We start from the raw sequence: 21,047 nt of genomic DNA, 5'->3' as shown, positions 1-21,047 counted from the left end.
CGTCGATTTTGTGTTAATGCCTAGTATTTATACAAAATCATAATTTAAAGGACTTCATTCCTTCATTCACTTTGGAAATTTGGAATTGCAGCACATCAAATTTTGCCTGGGAAGAAAAGTAGATTAAATAAATTTAATAAGTCTTACTACTTCCCATTAAATAAATTAAATACGTCTTACTTGTTCCCACTCCTTTACAAAAAAGTAGTTTCAAACGAGGTCCCTTCACTCAACCTTTAACCCTATTTATTCACCTTCTAGGCTAAGTGTTAAAGGCTAAGTGTTAAAGGCTAAGTGTTAAAGGCTAAGTGTTAGAGGCTAAGTGCCAGAGGCTAGGCGCCAGAGGCGAGTTTTTGTGGGCTGAAGTTTTAGTGGGGTTAGTGTGAATACAATCCAAAAGAATACAACAGAATACAATACAATAGAATATAATACATAGATTAAATTCAATAGCTCTTACTACTTCCCATTAAATAAATTAAATACGTCTTACTTGTTCCCAATCCTTTTCAAAAAAGTAGTTTAAAACGAGGGCCCTTCACTCAACCTTTAACCTCAACCCCGCACGTCACATTGTGTTGTATCTGTGAATGTTGGTTGTGGCCAAATGATAGTTTTCTTTCATTCGTTTAGGTTCCACGGTGTTTGTTGGCTATGTTTTCCACTGTCAGAAGGATGAAAATACAAAGTACAACGCTTGGACGTGGGCGAAGACGTCACCGGTGAGTCCTTCCTTCCTATTTATTTACCTTCTAGATGCTAGAGGCTAAGTGTTAGAGGCTAAGTGTTAGAGGCTAAGTGTTAAACACAATACGAACAACACAACGATACTGCACTGAACAACACGATACCGCACTGAGAAACACGATACCGCACTGAACAACACGATACCGCACTGAACAACACCATGCCGCACTGAACACCATGCCACACTGAACAACACCATCCCGCACTGAACAACACCATGCCGCACTAAACAACACCATGCCGCACTGAACAACACCATGCCTCACTGAACGACACCATGCCGCACTGAAAGACACCATGCCGCACTGAACGACACCATGCCGCACTGAAAGACACCATCCCGCACTGAACACCATGCCGCACTGAACAACACCATCCTGCACTGAACAACACCATCCCGCACTGAACAACACCATGCCGCACTGAACAACATTATGCCGCACTGAACATTATGCCGCACTGAACAACACCATGCCGCACTGAACAACACCATGCCGCACTGAACAACATTATGCCGCACTGAACAACACCATGCCGCACTGAACAACACCATCCCGCACTGAACAACACCATGCCGCACTGAACAACATTATGCCGCACTGAACAACACCATGCCGCACTGAACACCATCCTGCACTGAACAACACCATTCCGCATTGAACACCATGCCGCACTGAACAACACCATCCCGCACTGAACAACACCATCCCGCACTGAACAACACCATGCCGCACTGAACAACATTATGCCGCACTGAACAACATTATGCCGCACTGAACAACACCATGCCGCACTGAACAACACCATGCCGCACTGAACAACACCATGCCGCACTGAACAACATTATAACGCACTGAACAACACCATCCCGCACTGAACAACACCATGCCGCACTAAACAACATTATGCCGCACTGAACAACATTATGCCGAAATGAACAACACCATGCCTCACTGAACAACACCATGCCGCACTGAACAACACCATCCTGCACTGAACAACACCATCCCGCACTGAACAACACCATGCCGCACTGAACAACACCATGCCGCACTGAACAACACCATGCCGCAATGAACAACACCATCCCGCACTGAACAACATTATGCCGCACTGAACAACATTATGCCGCACTGAACAACATTATGCCGCACTGAACAACATTATGCCGCACTGAACAACACCATGCCGCACTGAACAACACCATCCTGCACTGAACAACACCATCCCGCACTGAACAACACCATGCCGCATTAAACAACACCATGCCGCACTGAACAACACCATCCTGCACTGAACAACACCATGCCGCACTGAACAACACCATGCCGCACTGAACAACACCATGCCGCACTGAACAACATTATGCCGCACTGAACAACATTATGCCGCACTAAACAACATTATGTCGCACTGAACAACACCATGCCGCAATGAACAACACCATGCTGCACTGAACAACACCATGCCGCACTGAACAACACGATCCCGCATTGAACAACACCATCCCGCAGTGAACAACACCATGCCGCATTGAACAACACCATGCCGCACTGAACAACACCATGCTGCACTGAACAACATTATGCTGCACTGAACAACACGATCCTGCATTGAACAACACCATGCCGCACTGAACAACACCATCCTGCACTGAACAACACCATGCCGCACTGAACAACACCATGCCGCACTGAACAACATTATGCCGCACTGAAAAACACCATGCCGCACTGAACAACACCATCCCGCACTGAACAACACCATGCCGCATTGAACAACACCATGCCGCACTGAACAACACCATGCTGCACTGAACAACATTATGCTGCACTGAACAACACGAACCTGCATTGAACAACACCATGCCGCACTGAACAACACCATCCTGCACTGAACAACACCATCCTGCACTGAACAACACCACCCCGCACTGAACAACATGATCCCGCATTGAACAACACCATCCCGCACTGAACAACACCATGCCGCACTGAACAACACCATTCCGCACTGAACAACACCATGCCGCACTGAACAACACCATGCCGCACTGAACAACACCATGCCGCACTGAACAACACCATGCCGCACTGAACAACATTATGCCGCACTGAACAACACCATGCCGCACTGAACAACACCATCCCGCACTGAACAACACCATGCCGCATTGAACAACACCATGCCGCACTGAACAACACCATCCTGCACTGAACAACACCATCCCGCACTAAACAACACCATGCCGCACTGAACAACATTATGGCGCACTGGACAACATTATGCCGCACTGAACAACACCATGTTGCACTGAACAACATTATGCTGCAGTGAAAAACACGATCCTGCATTGAACAACACCATGCCGCACTGAACAACACCATCCTGCACTGAACAACACCATGCCGCACTGAACAACACCATGCCGCACTGAACAACATTATGCCGCACTGAAAAACACCATGCCGCACTGAACAACACCATCCCGCACTGAACAACACCATGCCGCATTGAACAACACCATGCCGCACTGAACAACACCATGCTGCACTGAACAACATTATGCTGCACTGAACAACACGATCCTGCATTGAACAACACCATGCCGCACTGAACAACACCATCCTGCACTGAACAACACCATCCTGCACTGAACAACACCACCCCGCACTGAACAACATGATCCCGCATTGAACAACACCATCCCGCACTGAACAACACCATGCCGCACTGAACAACACCATTCCGCACTGAACAACACCATGCCGCACTGAACAACACCATGCCGCACTGAACAACACCATGCCGCACTGAACAACACCATGCCGCACTGAACAACACCATGCCGCACTGAACAACACCATGCCGCACTGAACAACACCATGCCGCACTGAACAACACCATGCCGCACTGAACAACATTATGCCGCACTGAACAACACCATGCCGCACTTAACAACACCATCCCGCACTGAACAACACCATGCCGCATTGAACAACACCATGCCGCACTGAACAACACCATCCTGCACTGAACAACACCATCCCGCACTAAAAAACACCATGCCGCACTGAACAACATTATGGCGCACTGGACAACATTATGCCGCACTGAACAACACCATGCTGCACTGAACAACATTATGCTGCACTGAACAACACGATCCTGCATTGAACAACACCATGCCGCACTGAACAACACCATCCTGCACTGAACAACACCATGCCGCACTGAACAACACCATGCCGCACTGAACAACATTATGCCGCACTGAAAAACACCATGCCGCACTGAACAACACCATCCCGCACTGAACAACACCATGCCGCATTGAACAACACCATGCCGCACTGAACAACACCATGCTGCACTGAACAACATTATGCTGCACTGAACAACACGATCCTGCATTGAACAACACCATGCCGCACTGAACAACACCATCCTGCACTGAACAACACCATCCTGCACTGAACAACACCACCCCGCACTGAACAACATGATCCCGCATTGAACAACACCATCCCGCACTGAACAACACCATGCCGCACTGAACAACACCATTCCGCACTGAACAACACCATGCCGCACTGAACAACACCATGCCGCACTGAACAACACCATGCCGCACTGAACAACACCATGCCGCACTGAACAACATTATAACGCACTGAACAACACCATGCCGCACTGAACAACACCATCCCGCACTGAACAACACCATGCCGCACTGAACAACACCATGCCGCATTGAACAACACCATGCCGCACTGAACAACACCATCCTGCACTGAACAACACCATGCCACACTGAACAACATTATGGCGCACTGGACAACATTATGCCGCACTGAACAACACCATGCCGCACTGAACAACACCATGCCGCACTGAACAACACCATGCCGCACTGAACAACACCATGCCGCACTGAACAACATTATGCCGCACTGAACAACACCATGCCGCACTGAACAACACCATGCCGCACTGAACAACACGATCCCGCATCGAACAACACCATCCTGCACTGAACAACACCATGCCGCACTGAACAACACCATGCCGCACTGAACAACACCATTCCACACTGAACAACACCATGCCGCACTGAACAACACCATCCTGCACTGAACAACACCATCCCGCACTGAACAACACCATGCCGCATTGAACAACACCATGCCGCACTGAACAACACCATCCTGCACTGAACAACACCATGCCGCACTGAACAACACCATGCCGCACTGAACAACACCATGCCGCACTGAACAACACCATGCCGCACTGAACAACATTATGCCGCACTAAACAACATTATGTCGCACTGAACAACACCATGCCGCACTGAACAACACCATGCTGCACTGAACAACATTATGCCGCACTGAACAACACGATCCCGCATTGAACAACACCATCCCGCAGTGAACAACACCATGCCGCATTGAACAACACCATGCCGCACTGAACAACACCATGCTGCACTGAACAACATTATGCTGCACTGAACAACACGATCCTGCATTGAACAACACCATGCCGCACTGAACAACACCATCCTGCACTGAACAACACCTTTCCACACTGAACAACACCATGCCGCACTGAACAACATTATGCCGCACTGAACAACACCATGCCGCACTGAACAACACCATGCCGCACTGAACAACACCATGCCGCACTGAACAACACCATGCCGCAATGAACAACACCATCCCGCACTGAACAACACCATGCCGCATTGAACAACACCATGCCGCACTGAACAACACCATCCCGCACTGAACAACACCACCCCGCACTGAACAACACGATCCCGCATTGAACAACACCATCCCGGACTGAACAACACCATGCCGCACTGAACAACACCATTCCGCACTGAACAACACCATGCCGCACTGAACAACACCATGCCGCACTGAACAACACCATGCCGCACTGAACAACACCATGCCGCACTGAACAACATTATGCCGCACTGAACAACACCATGCCGCACTGAACAACACCATACCGCACTGAACAGCACCATGCCGCATTGAACAACACCATGCCGCACTGAACAACACCATCCTGCACTGAACAACACCATCCCGCACTGAACAACACCATGCCGCACTGAACAACATTATGGCGCACTGAACAACATTATGCCGCACTGAACAACACCATGCCGCACTGAACAACACCATGCCGCACTGAACAACACCATGCCGCACTGAACAACATTATGCCGCACTGAACAACATTATGCCGCACTGAACAACACCATGCCGCACTGAACAACACCATGCCGCACTGAACAACACCATGCCGCACTGAACAACACGACGTCGCACTGAACAACACGACGCCGCACAGAACAACACGACGCCGCACAGAATAACACAATACCGCACAGAACAACACAATACCGCACAAACCGTTTTAGATAATATTACGTCGCAGTCATGTGACGCGGACATGACGTCAATAGGCGGAACTCACGGCAAAATTATAATCCGTGGGCGTGGCTTGCAACAGGAAGTAGGAAAGCGGCAGTTCTGGCAAACAAGACACAGCGGTTAGTAACACGATGACTAACAAGGCAAATATTTTTGTTTTCAGCTTGCAACTTGACCGTCTAGAGCGTACAAGGTAATTACAACTGTTTTTTTTTAGCCCTGAAAAGCGAGGGAGTGTGGCGTTTGGGAGGAATGTCGAACTCGGCGTCTGCTTCCAGCCACAGACGCCAAATTTCGACGATTATTTCGACTGGTCAACGGTTGTAAATTATTGCGTTGACTAAAAACTTTATTTAACTCTACTCTTAACTTTGCCGTTTCAGATATGCGGGTATTACACCGCGGAAATGACGTCAATAGGCTGAACTCTCGCCAAAATTCAAATCTGTGGGCGCAATGGCCTTGAGCGAGACACCGGATACAAACACGACGATTATCAACAGAAATATCTTTATTTTCCGCTTGCAAGTGGACCGTCTAGAGCGTACACGGTAAGTACAACTCATTGTGTTTAAAAAGATTTACGTTTGTGTAGTTTGCGTTGCGTTGTATCTGTGAATGTTGGTTGAGGCTAAATGTTAATGTTTAATTTCATTCCTTTAGGTTCCACGGTGTTTGTTGGCTATATGTTTTCCACTGCAAGAAGAGGCTCGTATCATTGACCAGCAGGAGCTACAATGGTGAGTACCCCTTTCGTCTTCCATTTATGTTAAACACTTCCTATTTCATGTCTAACAGTACTCGATTTAACAAATAACCATAAATAAATACAGTGTGGGCAGTCACGTTAACATATGTGATTATCCTGCCTAATATGTTTATCACAAATATGTCACTAATCACTAATATGTTTATTTGTTTATCACAACACCTTTGGACCTTCAGCAATCGATTATTTACCTTCATCTACATAGAGACAGAACGATGGTGTCTTAAACATCTCATTCATTTCACCAAATAACTTCACGCAGGTGGATAACGGCCGTCTCGGTCACGCTATGTTGCGTGATGCAGTTTTGAAGAACCAAATGCATTTATTCAATGAATAAGTCAAGCTAGTTCTATGTTTATGATGTTGTAAGTTACGGTACCGATTGAAGTTGAGTTCGAAGCCAGTGGAAAACAGCGCTGCGTTTGTGCTCTCCAGGTACAAATGTTGTGATCTCTGACTGACGACCGGGCGAGACTCGAGTAAGAGATGTCCAAACGAGCTCCGGCAGGGCGGGCCAAGGCGGAGCGAACGGACGCCCTTCAGGCCGCCAATGACGAGCTGAGAACCAAACTGATGGACGTCCAGTTAGAACTTCAGCAGGAGAAGAACAAGGTGAAAACCTCAACAGACAGACACTGCCTGCCTCCCTGCCTGCCTCCCTGCCTGCCTCCCTGCCTGCCTCCCTCCCTCCCAGTTTTCCCGATGTAGATTAGACATGCGTGTGCCATGACTGTGTCAGCCTACATCAACAAATGCACCGAGGACGTCAGCACCACTAAGAATATCATCACCCGGGGCAACCAACGACCCTGGATGACTGAGGAGGTACGTCAAACGCTACGAGCGCGGAACTCTGCCTTCAAGTCTGGCGACAAGGAGACACTGAGGACAGCGAGAGCCAACTTGAACCGTGCCATCAGGATAGCGAAGCGAGACCGCAGTCGAAAATTTCAGGATCGTTTCCACGACGTCAAAAACATCAGGAGTATGTGGCAAGGCATACGGGCGATTACAGACTACAACTCACCCTCCCCCCCCCCGGTGGGTGTAGTTGATGCTGACTTTCTAAATGGTCTAAATAACTTCTTTGGGAGGTTCGAGGCACTAAACGGCACTCCAGCAGTTAAAACTGTCCCCCATCAGGAAGAGGAGGTACTCTGCCTTGACTCCGCCGATGTGTTGAAGACCCTGAGGAGAGTCAACCCTGGCCCCGACAACATTCCTGGGCGTGTGTTCAGGGAATGTGCAAGTCATCTGGCTGGGGTCATCACAGACATTTTTAACACCTCGCTGGGCCAAGCCACAGTGCCGGCGTGCTTTAAGACTGCCTCCATCATTCCGGTGCCGAAGAAACCTCAAATCACCTCATTTAATGATTACCGGCCTGTTGCACTGACTCCGGTTATGATGAAGTGCTTCGAAAGGCTGCTTAAAGGTCACATCGTTTCCAGACTCCCCCTATTATTTGACCCGTTCCAGTTTGCCGACCGGCAAAACCGCTCCACTCAGGACGCCATCTCCTCCGTTCTTCACCTGAGCCTGGCTCACCTGGAGGAGAAGAACACCCATGTGCGGAGGCTGTTCCTGGACTTCAGCTCAGCGTTTAACACCATCATCCCACAGCATCTGGTAGGAAAATTGGAACACCTGGGCTTCAACACCCCCCTTCGCAACTGGCTGCTAGACTTCCTCACCAACAGACCTCAGTCAGTCCGGGTCGGACAGAACACCTCTGATGTCATCACCCTCAGCACAGGCTCCCTTCAGGGCTGCGTCCTGAGCCCCCTGCTGTGCACCCTGATGACACACGACTGCGTCCTCAGGTTCACCACCAATCACATCGTGAAGTCAGCAGACGACACAACGGTGGTGGGGCTCATCAGAGACAACAACGACCTGGACTACAGAGAGGAGGTGGAGCAGCTGGTGGGCTGGTGCAGAGAAAACAGCCTGATCCTGAATGAGGAGAAGATGAAGGAGATCATCGTCGACTTCAGGAAAAAACAGCCTCACCACGCTCCACTGATCATCAACAGCTCAGCTGTGGAGGTGGTCAGCACCACCAAATTCCTGGGGGTCCACATCACAGAAGACCTCACCTGGACTATGAACACTACGGCACTGGTCAAGAGGGCACAGAAGCGCTTGTACTTCCTGCGGAGGATGAGGAGAGCCCACCTGCCCCCACCCATCATGAGGACGTTCTACAGGAGCACCATAGAGAGCATTCTGACAAGCTGTCTCTCTGTGTGGTGTGGAGGCTGCACCGCCTCCGATTGGAAGAACGTGAGGAGAGTGGTGAGGACAGCAGAGAGGATCATAGGGGCTCCTCTTCCCTCCATTCAGGACATTTCATCTCAGCGCTGCATGTCCCGTGCCCGTAACATCATCAATGACCCATCACACCCCCACCATGGACTGTTCTCCCTGCTGCCCTCTGGGAAGAGGTTTGCAGCATCCGCTGCAGATCCACCAGGTTCTGCAACAGCTTTTTCCCTGCTGTCATCAGACTGTTGAACACTAGAACTGTTGAGCTCTAAACTGAACTCTGCATCACACATTCACAGAACTGTACTTTATGACACTACGGACCTCTATCTTGCACTATCTCGCACTACCAACTTTACTGAACTTGTATAAACCCTTTAAATAGAAGTTTAATACATGGTTTAGCATTCCTCTGCACACTCTTGAATACTGTTTTGCCTACTTGCACTATTGCATAATTATCACTGCTGCACTTTATACTTATTTTTAATATATATATATATATATATATAGTATATATGTATATATATATATTTTCATAGGATATGTTACTTCTATTCAACTGCAATATCACTACTTTGTTGTAAGACGTATGCAACGGAATTTCGTTTTGTATGCACCATGTGCAGACAAGATGACAATAAAGTTTGTCTAAGTCTAAGTCATGTCAGGTCAGCTGTCTGGAGAGAGAGAGAAGTCAGGACCTGCGGGCGGAGCACCACCGTGCCACCGCCGCCATGACGGAACTCAAAAGCAAACTCCATGAGGAGAAGCAGAAAGAGTTAGCCATTACCAGGGAGACATTACTGCGGCAGCATGAAATGGAGCTGATGAGAGTGATCAAAATCAAAGATGGAGAGATCCAGCGACTGAATGCCTTGGTCCTCAGCCTGAGGGACGGCTCCATGGACAAGGTGATCCGCTCTATCCGTGTCTGACTATCCGCACGCCACGTCGGGCTTCGATGCGGCCGCTACCGTATTGTGTAGCTTGTCCCCAGTAAGCGTCGCGGCGCTCCGTTGCGGTCTCAACGGCCCGGTGTGGCGCAATGTCTGCTCAGGTGAGGAGGGGGGGCGCTTTGCTGGCGGAGGTGGAGGAGACGCGGCGGTGTCGGGAGACCGAGCGGTGTCGCCTCCACCAGGAGCGCGGAAGAAGCCCTGGCAGCGGCCCAGCAGGCCTGGCAGTCCCGAGCGGCCGAGCTCCGATCGGCTCATCACCAGCATCGGGAGGAGCTGAGCCGAACCAAGAGAGACTGCGAGAGGGAGATCCGCCGACTGGTAGGACTGATCAGATGCGCGGTGCGTGGCTATGTTCCCAATTTCGTTGTATACCTGCAGTGCAATGACACCTAAGGCATTCTATTCTATTCTATTTCACAAGAAGAAAATGTCCGGTTGCTCGCTTCGCTTTTGTCACAGCAAAGGTGTTCTAGTCGATTCCAGAAAAAAATTGGCCGGTTGCTCTCTTTGTTTTTGTCACAATTCTGGCAAATGAGTTTGCCCGCCTGCCTGAGCGCTCCCCGTTTGTACATCCAGACGGATGAGATCAAGCTGAAAGACAGAGCGGTTAGTGTTTTGGATGAAGCCCTGGGGCCGGCCACGTCCACCGCCTTCAGCTGCAGACTCAGGCTGCCGAGCAGCAGATCGCTGCCCTGAGGGATTCCCAAAGGGCGGGCCTAAACTACCCTGGAAGTGGGGTCAACGCCGCTACTAGCAATCCTCTTCATTGCGTAAGCCACCTCATCACACACTTGCAGTACGCATGACTTAGTTCGTTGCTGGAGGAAGGTAGCACAAAAACAGTTTTGAACTTTGAACGAGTGCTTGTGTGTGTGTGTTGCGGGGCGTTTTCAGTCTCAGGAGGATCGGGACACGCGACGGTTTCATCTGAAAATCGCTGAGCTCAGCGCAGTCATCAGGAAACTGGAGGATCGAAACGCCCTGCTTTCTGAAGAGCGCAATGAACTGGTAATTTATTGACGGCACGCTTGAAGGTTTGCGCTACGTTTGATGCGCGCCATCCAGCGAGGCACCCATTGCGCTTGCTTATTAGTTGAGCGGCGCGGCGAGTCGGTTGCCTGGTAGATGTCTTTTATTGGGAGCCAAAGCCACGATTCCGTTCAAACCGATGCAAAAGGAATGGATACGTTCTGGCCCGCGTGTTGTGCGTCTTTCACATCCCGCACTTCATGCTTGCAGCTAAAGCGACTGAGAGAAACAGAAAGCCAGTTTCTGCCACTCCTGTACAAAAACAAACGCCTGAGCAGGAAGAATGAAGAACTCTCGCTGGTGCTGTGTCGCCTTGAAAACAAAGTGCGCTTTGTCACCCAGGAGAACGAGGAGATGGCAAGCTTGGTAAGTCGACGCGGACAACGGCGGCGTGCCAACAGAGTCCACTGCATTTGTGTTCCACAGAGAAGGCCTAGTTCGCTCAATGACCTGGACCGCGGTTGCGGCCAGCAGGACGGTGAAATGGAGTTCCTTCAAGTTGTGGAGCAGCGGCACATCATCGACGACTTGTCCAAGGTCTTCAGGCAGGCGACTCGGTGCACGTACGGCAGCGCCGCGCTCGCTCGCTGTCGCCAGGAAACCTTTTCCGTCCAAAGCTTGGCCGGCGGCCGCCATCCAAAAAATTGGCCCCTTAAATTCCGACCTTTCAAGCAGGAGCATTGTGCGCACGCGTTTGAACACGCTTTAGACTTGTTTTGCCGTTTTCAGCAGCTCAAAGCTCCCGTTTTGTCAGCGCCTTTGCCACTCGCTGTGCGCTGAAAACGACGGACTTGCCCGGCTGCTCAGCCCGTCAACCATGAGCCGCGAGCGCGACGTCATTGTCCGTAGGCAGCTAGTGGCAAAATGCACCCTGTTAGAGTTGCGCTCGCTCCAACTTATTTTGCAAGAACCACACGGGAGACAAGTAAGTTCTTTTGGACACCTGCAGGTGGAGAGTCCATCCGTTGTACGAATGAAGTCTGACTCTCGGCTCCTGCACGAGCATTTTAATTAAGAGAAACAGGGTGGGTGTAAGAGTGGATTGAATAGAGGAAGCCCTTGACCTCTAGTCAAAACATAGCAAGGGGTGTTTTACGACTTTGTGTAGGAAGGGATAAGCGATAGGGATAAATAAGGGATAAATAATATTATTTATTACAGGTCGCAGTCAAAGTCAAAGCAACACAATGATACGATAAAGATAATCTGGAAAACCCTGACACACCCTGTAGTTGTCACTTTTGGAAAAGACGAGCGTCCCTCCAATCATCGCCGGTGACGTGTTTTTCAGGCTCTGGAGACAGGAGCTCATGTCAGAAATGTCATTGTGAGTCGCGTTTGTTTCTGCGCCGGAGCCGTTCGTTCCCTTTGCATCCAAAGAATCTCAAAGGCGGATTATTTGTGTCGACAGGAGAGAGATTTGCTGCTACGATACCGACGTCGAGAATCTCTGAGGAGGAACAAAGCGTGAGGTCCTGTAAGGTGAGTCTGTTTGTTTGCGGCTGCTTGGTGTTGCGCAAGATGAAATGGCCTTTTTCTCGCTATCGTTCCTCTCGTCGATTCATCGTGAGGTGTCGCTTCAGTTTGTTCAGAGAGATGTTTGCTTCCGCGCCCGCAGGTCATCGAAACATTTTACGGCTACGACGAAGACGTGTTGGTGGACTCGGACGGATCGTCCTTGTCTTTTCACACCGACAGAACCCCCGACACGGAACCCGAAGAGGTAGCCCGCCATTTCTGCCAGCGTATTGGCACCAAACATTCCTTTTCAGCCTGGAATCGGACTCGTCTTTGCGTCGCGGGTGCTTTGTCGCCGGTCTGACTGATTCTGGTACTATTGGTGTGTGCATGAAGAGGCGGAGCTTCGCTACCGCCAGCTGACGCAAGAATATCAAGCGCTGCAACGAGCCTACGCTCTGCTAGCCCAGACCAGCGAAAGGGGACTACGACGCCGAGAAGGAGATCAAGGTGGCGCCCCTTCCCGCAACCCCCGGCCGGGTCGCAGCCTCCCCGTTCTCACCCAGCCTCGGGTGTTCTCTGGTCTGAAAGGAGGAGGAGGAGCCTCCCTCCTCCTCCTTTCAGACCAGAGAAAAGCTGATGGTAGAAATGGGTCACTATCAAAGCAGAGTAGCAGATCTGGAGTCAGCGCTGAAGCAACAAGGACAGGTAAGCTCATCAATGAGCACACCTTTTTCTCAGACAAAATAGCTACATTCTTCAGTCACTCATCCGTCTGGCATTACTGGACCAACCCCCCCCCCCCCCCCCCCCCGAACGTGGCTGGGAAAATGCGGAGAAAAGCAAATGTCATTTTCCAGTCAACCAAAGAATTTGTGGATGAAAATGACACAACATTCCAAAGCTGTCCACGCGTTTGTCTCTTCTAGAATGTCAAGTGGGTGGAGGAGAAGCAGCTGCTGCGTCAGAGCAATCAGCAGTTGGCCGAAAAGGTGACGGAAAGAAAGGCGCTGGGCGGAGTCGCTTGGCGTCACACCTGTCGGGAAGCCCCGCAGATGAGGTCTGACTGTCTTTTCAGGTCAGGCGGATGGAGGCGGAAGAAGCGCGTCTGAAAGAGCACATCCAGGATATCCGAGACCAAAACGAACTGCTTGAGTTCCGCATCCTGGAGCTGGAGGTGGGAAGACTCGCACAAGCGTGTTGAGGCCAGAGATGTGACGGACGGACGGACGGACGGACGGACGGATGCATGCCTCTGCCTTTCAGGAGAGGGAGTGGCGCTCCCCCGTCTTGAAGTTTCTGCAAGTCCGTTTCCCAGACGGCCTCAGCCCTTTGCAGATCTACTGCGAGGCCGAGGGCGTGAGCGTACGTAAGGCGTCCCTCGCAACCCTAACCTTAACCCGAGGTCCCAGAACACCTTACATTGCTCCTTGCGCCTTTCCCCCGGACATCGTCATCAGTGATCTGATGAAGAAGCTGGACATCCTGGGCTATAACGCCGTAAGTGTATGTCGAACTCCTTATGTTCGCACTCCACGAGACTCGGCGGCTCAAATGTGACTTTTGGAAGGCTTTGCGCTGAAAGAAGCTTGTTGACGCTGTGCCTTTGGGCTCTTGCAGAATCTCACCAGCGAGGAGCAGGTGGTCGTGATTCACGCCAGGACCCTTCTCACCCTAGCCGAGAAGGTAACGCGCACGTCCACGCACGCTCTCGCATTCTGCTTATGTGACAGCAGCCTTTCCTCAGTGGTTAGAATACATCAAAGTGACCAAGTCAACACTTCAACAGAAGATGTTGGACATTGAAAGTGAGAAGGTAGACAGACACGCGACATCAGCCAAGGGGAACTCCGGCAATGTGCCCCAACAATTCTGACCTTGAGCTGTGCTAGGATATGTTCTGCAAGCAGAAGGGCTACCTGGATGAAGAGTTGGACTTCAGGAAGTGTTCCATGGACCAGGCTCATAAGGTAAGCCGCCCTCAAATCTCCCGCCGGACCACTGATGGACGAGGATTGCGGCCCAGAGGATCCTGGAGCTGGAGGCCATGTTGTACGAGGCGCTACCGCAGCGGGACTGCCCCGCCACGGACGGCGAAAAAGCCAGCCACGCTGGCGTGAATGACGTGCTGACGGCGGATCAGAGAGAAGAGCTTAGGAGCGCCGTGGACCAATGGAAGCGAGCCCTGATGTGCGAGTTGAGGGAGCGCGACGCTTGCATCCTCCAAGAGAGAATGGATCTGCTGCACAGCGCGCAACAGGTAAGGGCCCAAAGCCAGCCCGGCACTTACTTGCACGCTTACTGGCTTTTGAATGCCACTTTCCATTTGTCCGTCCTAGAGGAACAAAGAGCTGAAAGAATTCATCGAAGCTCAGAAGAGACAAATCAAACAATTGGAGGAGAAGTTTCTGTTTCTCTTTCTATTCTTCTCCTTGGCCTTCATTCTGTGGCCCTAACACCAGCTGGTGAGTGAGCTCCAGCGGCACCGCACTCGACACCTCCGATACACTGCCAGCCGGTCTCAGACGTTGGCAGACGCTCCGATGCCAACGTATACCCCCCGCCACGGTGACAGAGGCACCGCGTCACACCGGCGCTCATCCAATCAGAAGGCAGGAAAAGCAAATTCACATGCAGGGCACTTTTGAACCAGAAGAGAGCGCCACAAAAAACGGTTGTTGCCCCAAACGCGCACTAAAAAGGGTCAGAATAACAAGAGTCCCACTGGCCAGCCGGGGCCACCCGTCCAGCTGTTTCTTCAGGGGGGAAAAAAATTGGAGTCACCGGTGAGTACATTTTGCATTTAGCTCTGCTTTTCTGCTTCTGTCTTCAAGTGTGTGGCATCCTGCGATCAAAGAGTCAGCCAACCCCAAAGCGGTTGACCTCAACGTCCCACCACCATGCCTACCAGAGCAGGTGACGTGATGCTTTGGACATCCTTCCGTCTCAGATGCCCAAAAGTACTCTTTGCCACATCTGCGGCAATACGGTGTCTTTTCAAAGGTGCAAATAAATCCAGCGTGGGCGGAACACGCACGTCTTCGGTTTTTCCCGCTTTGTTTGTGTGACAGCTGTTGTGAAAATTTTATACAAATAAAGTTGTATAGTACAGGTTTGGCCAAGCCGCAACTCCCGAACCGCATGCGGCTCTTTTATGTTCATATCAACATTTGTGTGTGTGTGTGTGTGTGGGGGGGGGGGGGGGGGGGGGTTGTGCGTGTTGGCTTCACTTGAGTTCAATTTGGTATTTTGGTCAAAAGCGCATGTGGTGAAATTCCACAAAGTAGGATGGGCAAACACATTTCTTTAAACTATGAGTGTCAATTGGGCTCTCGAAATGGCAGGGAAAAGATGCACAGCAAAACGAAAATACGTAGATGAACACAGGACGTTTTAATCAGAGTGGGAAAGTTTCTATTTTTTGTTGAACGTGATGGCAAACCATTCTGCCTGATATGTCAGACCTCAGCGCATTTCAAAGATTCAAATCTTCAGCGCCATGCACTTCAGCTCACTCCATGCTAACATTGATCAGGCGTCGAACCCGCATCATCATGCTTAAGAGGTGGCCATGCTAACCAGTGCGCCATTATGTCAACGCATAATAACTAAGTCTACTGGTCAAAACAGCGGTTACTATATGACGTCGCTACGTCGTGGTCACGTGACGCAGACAAGACGTCAATGGACGTGGGCAGAGTTAACTTGTTTAAAAGGGAGTAGGCAGAAGAAATATTTAATTTATTTAAATCTATTTTGAGTGCACACCATTATGCCAATGCATAACAACTGTAAATCTACTAAACAAAACAGCGGTTGCTATATGACATCTGCCACGTCGTGGTCACGTGACATACGTGACGTCGATGGGCGTAACTTTCGCCGGAATTCAAATCCGCGGGGAGAGTTAACTTGTTTAAAAGAGAGTGGGCAGAAGAATTATTTAATTTATTTAAATCTATTTGGTGTGTGCGCCATTATGTCAATGCATAACAACTGTAAGTCTACTAAACAAAACAGCGGTTGCTATTTGACGTCTGCCACGTCGTGGTCACGTGACGCGAAATGTTAATGTTTAATTTCATTCCTTTAGGTTCCACGGTGTTTGTTGGCTGCAAGTTTTCCACTGCAAGAAGAGGCTCATATCATTGACCAGGAGCGAGCTACAATGGTGAGTAGCCATAACATTTATGTTAAACACTTCCTATTTCATGTCTAACAGTACTTGATTTAACAAATAACCATAAATAAATACAGTGTGGGCACTGAAGTTAACATATGTGATTATACTGCCTAATCTGTCACCGAGTAGATTGTTGCAAAGTAATATAAGATCCAAAGTTGTAATTCAGAATAGTTTTCAAAAGAAGGCCATTAGAATTATATACAAGTCTGATTACCCTGAACAAGCTATTAATTAAATCACAAATTCTTCAATTCAAAGATTTGGTAGATTATCAGACAAATAATGTCTAACAGTAATTGATTTAACACATCACGATAAGTAGATTGAGTGTGGGCACTCTCAAGTTAACATATGTGATTATACTGCCTAATCTGTTACAGAGTATGTTGTTGCCAAGTAATGTAGAATAGATCCAAAGTAGTAATCCAGAATAGTTTTGAAGAGGCCATTAGAATGATAAACAAATCTGATTACCTTGAACATAATAACAAGCTAAGTGTTTAATATGTCCTATGAAGTCAAAATTGGGCACCATCATGTGGTGAAATTTGGAATTGCATCACATCCAATTTTGCCTGGGAACAAACAGATTACATAAATCTTAGTTTTGAATAAGCCACTCCTTCTCAAACAAGTAAACTCTGCCCATTTTGCGCAGTAGATGTTCTGTTAATATCTAGTATTTATACAAAGTCATAATTTAAATTGCTTTCAACCTTCATTCATCGGTTCAACCAACATTACTCGCTCTTATTACCAACTTGTATTGATTTAACTAAGCGTTTAATACTTCCTATCAGGTCTCAAATCGAGATTTGGCAAAATACAATTTCAGCAAATCCAATTTTGCCAGGGAACAAAAATAGATTAAATAAACTAAATAAGTCCTCTTCCCATTAAATAAATCAGAAAAGTCTGTCTTGTAACCAGTCCTCTTCAAACAAGTAAAGTCTGCCCATTTTGTGCCGTAGATTTTGTGTCTATGCCTAGTATTTAAACAAAATCATAATTTAAACGACTTCTTTCCTTCATTCACTTTGGAAATTTGGAATTGCAGCAAATCGAATTTTGGCAGGGAACAAAAATAGATCAATTAAACTAAATAAGTCTTCTTCCCATTAAATAAATTAAAAAAGTCTGTCTTGTAACCAGTCCTTTTCAAACAAGTAAAGTCTGCCCATTTTGTGCCGTCGATTTTGTGTTAATGCCTAGTATTTATACAAAATCATAATTTAAAGGACTTCATTCCTTCATTCACTTTGGAAATTTGGAATTGCAGCACATCAAATTTTGCCTGGGAAGAAAAGTAGATTAAATAAATTTAATAAGTCTTACTACTTCCCATTAAATAAATTAAATACGTCTTACTTGTTCCCACTCCTTTTCAAAACAGTAGTTTAAAACGAGGGCCCTTCACTCAATCTTTAACCTCAACCCCGCACGTTGTGTTGTATCTGTGAATGTTGGTTGTGGCCAAATGATAGTTTTCTTTCATTCGTTTAGGTTCCAAGAAAACTTGATGTAACTCTACTTTTAACTGCCGTTTCAGATAAGCGGGTATTACGTCGCAGTCAAATGCCGCGGATATGACGTAATTGCCCGAACCTCCGCCAAAATTCAAATCTGTTGGCGCGATGGCCGTGAGCCACTGAGCAGCGACGATTATCAACAGAAATATCTTTATTTTCTGCTTGCAACTGGACCGTCTAGAGCGTACACGGTAAGTAACACTCATTGTGTTTAAGGAGATTTACGTTTGTAATAGCAGAAGTGTAGCCGCGTTGCGTTGTACGTGTGAAAATTGGTCGAGGCGAAATGTTAATGTTTAATTTCATTCCTTTAGGTTCCACGGTGTTTGTTGGCTGCAAGTTTTCCACTGCAAGAAGAGGCTCGTATCATTGATCAGGAGCGAGCTACAATGGTGAGTAGCCATAACATTTATGTTAAACACTTCCTATTTCATGTCTAACAGTACTTGATTTAACAAATAACCATAAATAAATACAGTGTGGGCACTGAAGTTAACATATGTGATTATACTGCCTAATCTGTCACGGAGTAGATTGTTGCAAAGTAATATAAGATCCAAAGTTGTAATTCAGAATAGTTTTCAAAAGAAGGCCATTAGAATTATATACAAGTCTGATTACCCTGAACAAGCTATTAATTAAATCACAAATTCTTCAATTCAAAGATTTGGTAGATTATCAGACAAATAATGTCTAACAGTAATTGATTTAACACATCACGATAAGTAGATTGAGTGTGGGCACTCTCAAGTTAACATATGTGATTATACTGCCTAATCTGTTACAGAGTATGTTGTTGCCAAGTAATGTAGAATAGATCCAAAGTAGTAATCCAGAATAGTTTTGAAGAGGCCATTAGAATGATAAACAAATCTGATTACCTTGAACATAATAACAAGCTAAGTGTTTAATATGTCCTATGAAGTCAAAATTGGGCACCATCATGTGGTGAAATTTGGAATTGCATCACATCCAATTTTGCCTGGGAACAAACAGATTACATAAATCTTAGTTTTGAATAAGCCACTCCTTCTCAAACAAGTAAACTCTGCCCATTTTGCGCAGTAGATGTTCTGTTAATATCTAGTATTTATACAAAGTCATAATTTAAATTGCTTTCAACCTTCATTCATCGGTTCAACCAACATTACTCGCTCTTATTACCAACTTGTATTGATTTAACTAAGCGTTTAATACTTCCTATCAGGTCTCAAATCGAGATTTGGCAAAATACAATTTCAGCAAATCCAATTTTGCCAGGGAACAAAAATAGATTAAATAAACTAAATAAGTCCTCTTCCCATTAAAAAAATCAGAAAAGTCTGTCTTGTAACCAGTCCTCTTCAAACAAGTAAAGTCTGCCCATTTTGTGCCGTAGATTTTGTGTCTATGCCTAGTATTTAAACAAAATCATAATTTAAACGACTTCTTTCCTTCATTCACTTTGGAAATTTGGAATTGCAGCAAATCGAATTTTGGCAGGGAACAAAAATAGATCAATTAAACTAAATAAGTCTTCTTCCCATTAAATAAATTAAAAAAGTCTGTCTTGTAACCAGTCCTTTTCAAACAAGTAAAGTCTGCCCATTTTGTGCCGTCGATTTTGTGTTAATGCCTAGTATTTATACAAAATCATAATTTAAAGGACTTCATTCCTTCATTCACTTTGGAAATTTGGAATTGCAGCACATCAAATTTTGCCTGGGAAGAAAAGTAGATTAAATAAATTTAATAAGTCTTACTACTTCCCATTAAATAAATTAAATACGTCTTACTTGTTCCCACTCCTTTTCAAAACAGTAGTTTAAAACGAGGGCCCTTCACTCAATCTTTAACCCCAACCCCGCACGTTGTGTTGTATCTGTGAATGTTGGTTGTGGCCAAATGATAGTTTTCTTTCATTCGTTTAGGTTCCAAGAAAACGTGATGTAACTCTACTTTTAACTGCCGTTTCAGATAAGCGGGTATTACGTCGCAGTCATGTGCCGTGGATATGACGTAATTGCCCGAACCTCCGCCAAAATTCAAATCTGTTGGCGCGATGGCCGTGAGCCACTGAGCAGCGACGATTATCAACAGAAATATCTTTATTTTCTGCTTGCAACTGGACCGTCTAGAGCGTACACGGTAAGTAACACTCATTGTGTTTAAGGAGATTTACGTTTGTAATAGCAGAAGTGTAGCCGCGTTGCGTTGTACGTGTGAAAATTGGTCGAGGCGAAATGTTAATGTTTAATTTCATTCCTTTAGGTTCCACGGTGTTTGTTGGCTGCAAGTTTTCCACTGCAAGAAGAGGCTCGTATCATTGATCAGGAGCGAGCTACAATGGTGAGTAGCCATAACATTTATGTTAAACACTTCCTATTTCATGTCTAACAGTACTTGATTTAACAAATAACCATAAATAAATAGGGTTAGGGTTAGGGTTAGGGTTAGGGTTAGGGTTAGGGTTAGGGTTAAGTATGGAGTTCCTCCCCCGAAGGAGAGGAGCAAAGGCACGGTCCTACCGTCCACGCCCACGTCCCACAACCAGCCCCAGAGCACCCTGTCCGTCGTGGCTGCGCCAGCCATGCTGGTCAGGCCAAATTGGGCTTAATAAACATGTATTTGCTTTGTAGTTGTTTGTTTTTGTGTTTGTAC

At 47.5% G+C, this 21,047-nt stretch overlaps 3 long non-coding RNA genes across 3 annotated transcripts; all 3 read left to right on the top strand.

Moving 5' to 3' along the window:
- The first annotated feature begins 632 nt into the window (after positions 1-632).
- On the top strand, positions 633-6,752 carry LOC148378176 (uncharacterized). Its single transcript, XR_015856106.1, has 3 exons — positions 633-722; positions 6,370-6,399; positions 6,590-6,752. It is a non-coding gene; the product is annotated as an uncharacterized LOC148378176 (long non-coding RNA).
- A 3,648-nt stretch (positions 6,753-10,400) lies between these two features.
- Positions 10,401-11,737, top strand: LOC148378175 (uncharacterized). Its single transcript, XR_015856111.1, has 4 exons — positions 10,401-10,523; positions 10,782-10,975; positions 11,100-11,213; positions 11,445-11,737. It is a non-coding gene; the product is annotated as an uncharacterized LOC148378175 (long non-coding RNA).
- Positions 11,738-12,107: 370 nt separating this feature from the next.
- On the top strand, positions 12,108-13,212 carry LOC148378174 (uncharacterized). The gene is made up of 4 exons (XR_015856117.1): positions 12,108-12,561; positions 12,646-12,716; positions 12,853-12,957; positions 13,089-13,212. It is a non-coding gene; the product is annotated as an uncharacterized LOC148378174 (long non-coding RNA).
- Positions 13,213-21,047: the final 7,835 nt, after the last annotated feature.

Source organism: Syngnathus floridae, unplaced genomic scaffold (genome assembly GCF_059516105.1).
Source record: "Syngnathus floridae isolate MCC-2025c unplaced genomic scaffold, RoL_Sflo_1.0 HiC_scaffold_59, whole genome shotgun sequence".
NCBI classification, from domain to species: Eukaryota; Metazoa; Chordata; class Actinopteri; order Syngnathiformes; family Syngnathidae; genus Syngnathus; species Syngnathus floridae.
This window is presented reverse-complemented; position numbering and strand designations above follow the sequence as displayed.